Raw genomic sequence first — 9,560 nt, forward strand, 5'->3', positions numbered from 1 at the left:
GAATGGCTAGAAAGCGAACAAAAGCCTAAGAAGTTTTGCAAAGAAAACTAATAAAAGGTCAGAGATCTGGGTAAGTGGGTAATTATGTTGTGGGAAGGTGTTAGGCACCCACAACATCCTAGGTACTCCTAGGGAACCTCTTTTCACAAATGTTGTATTATTATTATTTATGAAATTATTTTGTGCAAACACGATTGAAGGGATGAGAAAAGAATGTACAAGTTAGTTATTTTTGTGTTTGAATGGATGAACCCATTGCCTACGTACCTTTTCATGAAAGATAAGGATCAAAACGCCGTAGTTCGGCTAAAAGAATTCCAAAAAGATGAGTGGGTTGATTTTAAACAGCCCAAACGATTGACAGAGCAGATACGAAATTTGTCATGGTCGTGCTCCAGATGACTGTAATCACACAGTAGACGATGCAACTCAACCAATGACTGTCGAATATGGCTAACATATTTGACCTTGTATTTGCCAGGGCAACCCTGGACCATGTTAACTGACTTCCCATGCTCGGGCAATGGGTTCTTCTTAACATTAGGACCTGCATCCTCAAAGCTCAGAATGCCGCATCTCATAAGGTCTTGAACCTTAGTCTTCAGCTGAAAGCAGTTCTCCACATCGTGACTGGGAGCACCCGAATGATAGACACAGTGCTGATCAGGCTTATACCACCACTGAGGGTTAACAGGTATAGCCGGAGGATCCCTGGGAGTAATCAGTTTCCGCTCTATCAAAGAGGGATACAACTCTGCATATGATACAGGAATCGGATCGAAAGTGATCTTCTTCCTTTCATAATTTGTACTAGCTTGATTACTGTTGCGAGGCTGATAAGCCTGCTGTTGAGGACGATGTTGTTGCTGATACTGCTAAGATGGTTGTTGATTGTTGTGTTGCTGATGATGATATTGCTGGTTGTTGTCTCTGAACACAGGTGCTATGTGAGCCACCTGGTGCTGGTTGCTGGCTGAACGCACAGGCTTCCTCCTCACGGAGGGTCTTTTGGGTTTGACATGGGATTGCACAGCATGTGCCTCTCCATCTTTCTTCTTCGCAAACGACCCATATCGTTTGCTAGAAGAGCCTTCATCCTTGGTCAGACGTCCTTCACGGACTCCTTCCTCTAGTCGCATCCCCATGTTCACCATCTCGGTGAAGTCAGAAGGAGCGCTAGCAATCATCCGCTCATAATAGAATGAACTCAAGGTCTTCAAAAAGATCTTGGTCATTTCCTTCTCTTCCAGCGGAGGCACAATCTGAGGCACAATCATTAATCCAACATGACCTCCATGTACAAAAACCAAGTTTGGACCTTGGTAGAGCCTCCTGTAGGAGTTAACCCTATAGGATGCAAGTGGGTCTTTAAAAAGAAGACTAACATGGATGGTAAGGTACATACTGTAGCGGTGTATTTGTCACCATCGGAAATATTAATTAGATCTGAGGTAAATCATACAAGATAGAGTCGCCACCGCACTTCTATTTATCCAAATGAATGGCTAGAAAGCAAACAAAAGCCTAAGAAGTTTTGCAAAGAAAACTAATAAAAGGTCAGAGATCTGGGTAAGGGGGTAATTATGTTGTGGGAAGGTGTTAGGCACCCACAACATCCTAGGTACTCCTAGGGAACCTCTTTTCACAAATGTTGTATTATTATTGTTTATGAAATTATTTTGTGCAAACACGATTGAAGGGATGAGAAAAGAATGTACAAGTTAGTTATTTTTGTGTTTGAATGGATGAACCCATTGCCTACGTACCTTTTCATGAAAGATAAAGATCAAAACGCCGTAGTTCGGCTAAATGATTTCCAAAAAGATGAGTGGGTTGATTTTAAACAAGAGCCCTAAGGTCTTTCATTATCAAAGGGAGAACACTCGACCTGAGTCAACAATCCACCATGTGAGAATAGCTTCGACATACTAGAGGGGTTAACCCTGTTATCAGTATGGAAGACTTACGATTCGATCACTAAGGATGAGGTGAGATTTACATCAACCGCTAAGATAATTCAGATCTATGGCTAATGCATGAAAACTTGATTAAGAAGTGGACAAGGGCCACAAAAGCAATTGAGTGAGTGAAATTAATCAATTAGAAGTATTCACAAAGATAGTCAAAGTTGACATTAAAGTTCAATTCAGAAGAAGTATTGTGAAAATGAAGTTTGAAAATCAAAGGCCTAAGGCCTAGGTTTCTAGTTTTGAAAACGAGTGAAAATGTTTGCACAAAAGTTTTCTGGTTTGGGCTAAGGATGAAAACAGATCAAGGTTAAGCACCAAAGAAGGGTGAGGGCTAAGGGACAAAGCCACAGGCAGGATTGCTTTCTCAAAATCATAGAAATGATTCAAGTAAGTTCCTTTGGAATAAGGCAACAGAAAGCAATAAGCAAACAAGCAATGGTCTCAATAAGAGAGCAACAAAAATTGGAAATGGAGTGCCAATCAATGGTCTTACATCCAACTCCAAAAGCAAACGAGAAACAGATGGCCAATCAATGGTCTTACATCTAACTCCACAGAAGAAAACAGATAGGAAACAGATAGCCAATCAATGGTCTTACATCTGACTCCACAAGCGAAATAGGAAAGGAAATGGAGTGCCAATAAATGGTCTTATATCCAGCTCCCCAAAAGGAACAGGAAACATATAGCCAATCAATGGTCTTACGTCTGACTCCACAAAAGAAAACAGATAGGAAACATATAACCAATCAATGGTCTTACGTCTGACTCCACAAAGAACAAGATAGGAAACAGATAGCCAATCAATGGTCTTACGTATGACTCCACAAAGAACAAGATAGGAAACAGATAGCCAATCAATGGTCTTACGTCTGACTCCACAAAAGAAACAAAACGGGAAATGGAGTGCCAATAAATGGTCTTATATCCAGCTCCCCAAAAGGAACAGGAAACAGATGGCCAATCAATGGTCTTACATCTGACTCCTCAAACAAAGCAAATAACAAATGCAAAGACAATATGCAAAACAATATGCAAAAGCAAACACAATCAATCACAACAATCAGTTAGCACACTCTATACACAAGCAAGAGGCTCAGACAAAGTTGGGCTTTAGTCAAGGGGTCATATCAACCTCGACAAACAAACCGGGATTTAGTCAAGGTGTCATATAAACCTCGACAAACAAGCCAAATGTATGGGTAATGAGGCTCTTAACCACTGACATTGACCGTCAGGGTGAGCAGATGAAAGGGGAAATGAGGGTTAGACCTCATAGCTCTTAACCCGGGCCTGGGTGAGCTTGAATCAAAGAAGGTGTGGAAGTCCAGAATGAGGAACTCTACTCCACATGACTGACTCTATATACAATGATCTTGGGTGTTTATTCAAATACATCAGCATGTAGTGCGAGCATAATGAAAGACTCAACTGAATAGCAGGGGATTGATTGCAAATCCCTTCTATCTGCCAATTGCCTCTTCACTTAGGAGGACTTAAGTCACATGCCTCGACAATGAGGTCTTTAGCACAAAATTAAACAATCACATTCATTGCCTCTTAAGGAGGACTTCAGCCAAATGCCTGCCAAAAGAAACGACAGGGCTTCCAGACTACATGGAGTTAGAGAGATTACCTAAGTGGTATGCCAACCACAAGCAAAGCAAAGCTCAAATAATGAGCTTAAGCGACTAATGTACCTGTCAGAAAAGCTAAACAATCAGTATTCACATTCAGACAACCAAACAATTAACAACAGTCAGACATTCCCAATATGTACAACATGTAAGCCATAAGAGGCAAACACTCAAGTGAGTTAGCCACCAAAGGACCTACAACACAATCAAAATTAGTTAAACAAAGTAAATTGCATCTCAAGCAAGGAGATCACATCATCCATTAGTACTAATTGCTTGAACCTGAAAGGCAAAGCTCAAATTGTGAGTACAAACCAACTAGTTCAATGACTAGGGTCCAAGGCAAAGCAAAGAGTCAAAACAGCAACCAATATTCAACATAAAGCTCATTTAAACAAGTAAGAACATGTCCTAAAAAGGACCAAGTCTAAAGCATTAAGCAAAGTCATCACATGAGCAAGATATGGCAAAGAAAATTACAAAGCACACAATTGGACATCAAGAATCAAAATTCCATATTAAAATAGAAATGAATCAAACAATCATGAAAACTTTTATGTGCATACAGCAAGTCAAACACAATCATCATGCCAAAAATTGTAAACAGAAAAGCTCAATTGACATGTCAATGAAAATGAACAAGTATGACATCAAATTGTGTGACACACATTGTCACACCATACATTCATGTGTCTAAAACAGAGATGAAATATGATAAAAATGCACAACCAAGCCTAAAAAATCATGCAACATGTTGGGAATCAACATACCAAATTTCAAAGCAAGTGGCCAATGTATGAGCATTTCACAATAGAATTGGTACAACATGTCACATTTGCATACATGTTCAAATAATCCAACACATTTTAAATTCCAGAAATTATAAAATCATGAAATCAACATCACAAAATAATAGACATCCACATGAACATGTAGCAAAAAATTGGAAGTGATTTGGATTAATTTTCTAATTGTTATGATTTTTTGAAGTTGGATGAAATATTGAAATAAAAATGAAGAAAGCACATGATAATTGGAGGGAAATGAAATTGGATTGGTTAATTTGAAAAAAACACTGCCAGTGAGAATCGAACCGTGTAGCAAAAAATAAGAAGCGCTGGAAAAATAAAACACAATTTGCTGGAGCCAGGTATCGAAGGGAGGTTCAGAGCGCGCTTCATCATCAAAACACAGTCGTTTTGGCAATGTGAGGAATAAAAAATGAAAAAATAGAAGCACGCTCAGTGAGGATCAAACACAAGACGCGAAGGTGAGAGGCGTCCAAACAGTAAAACGCAGGCGCTGAACCAGAAACCCTAACCTACTGTTCATGCACGGTGGCCAGCGGTGGTTTCCACCGTCTTCCTCATGGAGACGGTGGCGCTACAGTACACGTATGAATATTTTTTTTTGCAGAATTCTAAATGGCATACATCATTGGAAAGGTCATGAGGTGTAGAACACGGATCCATCATCAACTAAGCCTAAATCAACATGTATAATGCAAATCGAAGCAAAACATTTTTAACACACAAAACTTCAAATCAACATAACTCAATCAAATCTCAACCAAAATTCATGAAATTTATATCAGAATTCTCAGCATGGAAAGCTCTACAAGTCTATGCACATAAAAAGGAGAATTAAGAGGTTCAAATTTCCAACCTCTTGAAGAGCAGTCAATGGAAACTGTGGATTCGAGGCCTTGCAAGTGTTCAAATCTGCTCCATCAACCTTGTTATGAAGTCTGATGCACGAATCAATGCTTGGAAAGGCTTGGATCTAGCTTAACCTTAAATTTCCATGTTCATCTTCATGAGCTTGATGTGCTTGATTCTTCACCAAAACCTTCAATTCACAGCTTGATCTGCACTCAATGATGATAAAAGAACAAGAATATGCAATAAAATTCAGGTGCTATGTGGAGAATTTTCGAATTTGGATTGAGAGAAATTTTTGGAGGGAACTTGAATCTAGATCTAGAATGAGTGAAAAAACTCCAGAATTCTGGTATGATTTGATTTATATATGGTCTCTTAATCACATCCAAATCAAAATTAGGCATGAGTTAATTAGGATTAGTGAAAATAAGGTGTATGACCAAAATTGGAAGGTGTAAGGTGCATGGCAAATTTTGGACGTGAACAGTAGCATGTGGAGGTGCAAACTCACTCAAAATCTTCCAATGAAAACAATTGCACTGGTATTTAGCTCATGTGATCAATAAAATTCAAAATTTTCATTTTCCCTCCAAAATGAACATGCATGGGCAAATGGTCATGTGATGAAATTTCATGCAATGTGATGATGGATTTGGAAAATATAGGTCATGAGAAGAAATATGCAAAAAGAGGCACTCAATTTGGAATTTTGGATCAAAAGTTATGGCTTGTTGAAGTTCCATGCACACTTGGCAATCATTTGATCATAACTCCTCAACCATTCATCAGATGCTCATGATCTTGGACCTTTTGGAAATGGGAGAGAAAGATCTTCAACTTTCATGTTGGACAAAAATTCATTTGAAGCTTCTTTGATGTTGGAAAGTCAAATTGAATGTGGACCCAAAACTTTCCATTTTTGGAAACTTGAAATTATAGGTCACTTTCCATTTTGGGAAACTTTTGCTTTGACTTCAAAATCTTCAACATTGATGTTTGACATGATGAATAGGCCTTGTTTGAACATGAATGGGATGAAGAAGTTCAATTCCCACACTCAAAGCCTTCAATTGACTGTACAGTTGATCAAATGGTCCTCAGTTGGCCTGAAAATATTCTGATGAACTTGGGCCTTAACCACTTGGGGAATTTGCTCCAAAATGAACCTCTAGCTCATATAAGCTCTTATGATGATCAAAAAGTCCTCATCTCAAGGAGAAACCTCATCTCTTGTACCATGGATTTACCTGATGTGCTTGACCTATTGATTGCTTATGCTGCAAGTAACAAAGGTTAATGACATATTTTTGATGCTTTTGGTTAGTAAACAAATGAGAAAAGCAAGGATATACAATGCACACATGCTTGGTGATCAAAGGAACACTCACAAAATATCCCACCCACAGGGAAAGGAGGCAAGATGCTCAAAGATCCTTGAGACTATGTAATGCTATGATATGATGCCATGAGGGATCTTAGGGACAAAATTGGGGTCTTACAGATGCCCCTATTTAAGATCATTCTATCCGGAGAAGTGAAGGTTAAAATCTTCGTCTCGACGCGATAGAATGGGATTAAATAACAACAATGAGACAAATTTTGGTCCCTGAGAGACCTCATGATGCAAATGTATGAATGCAAAACAAACAAACTCTGTGGGAATATGGGTCCACAAAGAAGAAGAGAAAATTAGGAGAAAAGACAAATCCACAGGAATGATGCACTTCCTAATGGAACAGAGACTCTGACGGGACTCTTATGGGGATAAGAAGAAAAGAATGCGTGAGCAGGACACGATTTGAAACTGGAGACTTTACTGGGGAGAAGAAGACTCACAACTGGAGAAAGATTTCCAAGGGAAGACAAATCCGATGGAAAGACTCAAGCTGACTCAAAGATGCGTGTGCTGGGAAATACGCCAACACAGCAAGACTATCCACAAAAGGATACTTCGAACAAAAAATCCGGATTCAGACTGGGAAAGAGCTGACAAGACAACTCTGCCGGGAAAATGCATGTATTGGGGAGTTATGCCAATACAGCCAAAAGTGAATCACAACAACAACTCCGCTGGGGAAATCTAACAAAGACTCTCCAGGGAAAGCAAAGGGATGAGATGTTACTGGTTAGTGAGTAACAAGCTCGGGAAGAATGAATATCTAAGACCTGTGTATGCGTGAGAGATATCAATCGACCAAATCATTTGAGGAAGACCTGAAAAAGGTATATTTCGATTCAGGAAAAAAAATCTGACTCCGCAGGGGACCAATGTCATAATAGGGAGCAGACAGGAAGGAACACCAAGGATACCGGGTTGTAGGCATATAACAGGTGACCGACCAAGACGTGAATTGGTGTGTGTTCCAAAACACTCATCATCCTGAAGAAAGCTGGAAAAGCAGACTTGTTTATAGGATGGACATTCGATTCTGTAAAGAATGCGAATCTAACTCAGTTGGGGAAACAAACAAAGGATTCAACCAAAGAGTGCATGAGATATATTATCTATAGCCGTCAAAACGTAGATAATATGCTCGCAAGGAAGATTATCCATAACCGGGTTGTAGGTTGCTAAAGGATAGGTCAACCAAAATCATGAATTGGTTTGTGTTCCAAAACACTCATCATCCTGAAGAAAGCTAGAAAAGCAGACTTGTTTATAGGATGGACATTCGATTCTATAAAGAATGCGAATCTTACTCAACTGGGAAGGACGAGACTTCGACTGAAGAGCGCATGAGATATATTATCTATAACAGTCGAAACATAGATAATATACTCGCATGGAAGATTATCCATAACCAGGTTGTAGGTTGTTAAAGGATAAATCAACCGAAAAGAGAAACAATCGTTACCAACAACAAAAGGGTAGACGAGAGATGACTCACTGGGGATAAATTGCAAGCATACGGCAATTATCCAAACAAAAGGGGTAAAATGAATATTCGATTCCGCAAAGGGACAACGAATCTTACTCGACTGGGGAAACACGAAAGGCTTCGACCGAAGAGTGCATGAGATATATTATCTATAGCCGTCAAAACATAGATAATATACTCGCATGGAAGAGTATCCATAACCGGGTTGTAGGTTGTTAAAGGATAAATCAACCGAAAAGAAAGGCATCGGGATACCAAACTAGGCATGATAATGATGACCAATCAAAAGGGACAACAAACATTACCGGCAAACGGTGAATGAAAGAGGACCTGCTGAGGATAAAATTGCTTACTCGGAGCAAATATCCCACAAGGAAGGGGAAGACCCGCTGGGGATAAAATTGCTTAATCAAAGCAAATATCCAAAAGGGGAAAGGAATATCAATACCGACAACTAGGTAATGATAACCGCAAAGAGGGGATTACATCTACCGGTTAGTAGGCAGAAAACCACAGAAAAGTAACCGTCATCGGTTGGGATGAACAAAAAGGTTAACTCTGCAAGGAGAGAAAATAGGGTTTACAACTATCGAGATGATGGGTAGAAGACCAAAGATTCTGCTGAGGAACAAAGCGAGAAAATAGGATTTACAATCACCGGTTAGTAGGTAGAAGACCACAAAATCCGCCATCAACCAGAATGAACCACAAAGGTTACCTCTGCTAGGGGATAAAAGTAGGATTTATAACTACCGGTTAGTAGGCAGTAAACCACACAGATATGACTTACGACTGTCGGTTAGTAGGCAGAAAGCCACAAGTTCCACTGAGGATAAGATGAATGAATGCCGGTTAGTAAGCAACTATTCATTTATACCACAGGGAAGCACAAGAGACAGCCACAAAGAAGCCAATTTAGGAACGATCCAAAAAGGAAAACTGAATCAAGACTCATCCTAATGAGGAAAGAACTCAAAAGGGAAAACCCATCCCATTATGTGTGTTGGGAGGGAACGGAAACAACCGTCATCCACGAGGATATATCTCAGTGGGGAAATGCAGAAGGAAAGGAAAGACACTTTCTGCTTAAGGGGCTGACTCTATATTGAGAGATTAGACACCCGACATCTGCTTGGGGAGATCTACTGGAGAGATCTATATCACCAATTAGCAGGAGACAATAAACAAAAAGATATATGGAAAAAGATGAGACATGAATATCTGAATGTTGAACGTATGCATGAATATGCTTGATTTATGTTTGATGAATGCTGACAAAACAGACATATCTAACACAAACAGGTCCAGGAATCAAACGCCCAGTACTACATCTTGAAAGAGAAAGCCAGGATCACCGGAGAGCAAACAATCTATCGGGATCAAAGACAACAAGGATCATCTGCAAGGATGAAT

Source organism: Lathyrus oleraceus, chromosome 1, assembly GCF_024323335.1.
Source record: "Lathyrus oleraceus cultivar Zhongwan6 chromosome 1, CAAS_Psat_ZW6_1.0, whole genome shotgun sequence".
NCBI classification, from domain to species: domain Eukaryota; kingdom Viridiplantae; phylum Streptophyta; class Magnoliopsida; order Fabales; family Fabaceae; genus Lathyrus; species Lathyrus oleraceus.